This window comes from Podarcis filfolensis, assembly GCF_964270895.1.
Source record: "Podarcis filfolensis genome assembly, chromosome: 3".
Lineage (NCBI taxonomy): Eukaryota > Metazoa > Chordata > Lepidosauria > Squamata > Lacertidae > Podarcis > Podarcis filfolensis.
The window spans coordinates 28,826,125-28,827,397 of record NC_139606.1 but is presented as its reverse complement, the minus strand read 5'-3'; the positions used below and the strand labels follow the sequence as shown (position 1 = coordinate 28,827,397).

At 43.9% G+C, this 1,273-nt stretch overlaps 1 long non-coding RNA gene across 1 annotated transcript; it reads left to right on the top strand.

Moving 5' to 3' along the window:
* The first annotated feature begins 267 nt into the window (after positions 1-267).
* On the top strand, positions 268-654 carry LOC310758230. The gene is made up of 2 exons (XR_014545655.1): positions 268-365; positions 422-654. It is a non-coding gene; the product is annotated as an uncharacterized lncRNA (long non-coding RNA).
* The last annotated feature ends 619 nt before the right edge of the window (positions 655-1,273 follow it).

Sequence of the window (1,273 nt, the reverse complement as noted above, 5' to 3'; positions counted from 1 at the left end):
ACATGCTTAACACACTAAGCTGTGTTGTAGCCTGGAATGTGGATCACGAGGGGTGGGCAACCCGAAAAACGGCAAATATAATGAGGCTGGGTTGTTGATAGGTCAGCTGGAGGCAATGTTGTTTTGGAAGACTTGTCTTTCTCTCTAACCTTAAGAGGACCCAGAACAGATAGTGGCCTTGCAAGGGCATGTTTATGGGTTCAAAATCCAGCTGTTGTTGTTATTATTACTATTATTATTTATTAGATTTATATACTACCCTGTGTGGCGTTTGCCTCCTAGGATGGGTCAAGGAAAGGGTTAAAATGGGTGTGATGTGATTGGCCAGTGAGAATGCAAGGGGGGAGTAAAAGATAGAGTGGGAGGTTTTGAAAGTCAGTTGAGGTTTGGGAGTTGGGAGTTGAGGTTTGTCGGTTGGGAGTTGAGGCTTGGGTGTTGGAGAAGGAAGAGGGTGGAATAGGCAGTGGGTTGGTAGAGCTGTATTGTGAGAGAGTGAGAGGAATTGTTAGGTTGAGTCAGATAGATAGTTGGGAATAATTCAGTTTGAAGTTGTTAGGAACTAAGATTTAAGAAACTGACAAGAGAAAAATAAACTGCAACCATACGCTTGTTCCTGCATCTAAAAATAAACTTGATTATTTGTTAATGTTACAACTGTCTGGACTCAGTGTGTCCCCATGAGAAGCGGGGTGGTGGCAGCGAAGAAAGTTAACACAGTGGTGGCACAGGGTCAATAGACCGTGAAACGTCCAGGGGCCCTGTGTGATCGCCACACCCTGCATCATAAGATCTTAGGGCAGTTCACAGAATAAAATACAGGAGAGTTGTTGTTAACAACAACAACAACAACGGTGGCATTTATTTCTTCTTCTTCTTCTTCTTCTTCTTCTTCTTCTTCTTCTTCTTCTTCTTCTTCTTCTTCTGCGATCACTCATAGCCGAGTAAGATTGTCTTCCATAAACATGGTCTTAACAGTGAGTCCATAAGTGACCAATTCTGGATCCATACGTCCTTCCACAGTGGGGACATAGGTTTCTGGGCGGGAGTGATCATGGTGAGGGTTTGCCAAGGGTGCCTTCCTCTTAGCATGTTTCTCCCTATCATCCTGAGTTTGAGTGTCTTCAAAGCCCATGACACCGTTGGTAAAGGCTGTTCTCCAATTGGAGTACTTGCAGGCCAGTGTTTCCCAGTTGGCGATGTTTATACTACATTTTTAAAGATTTGCCTTGAGAGAGTCTTTAAACCTCTGTCGTTGACCACCAGCATTAGGCTT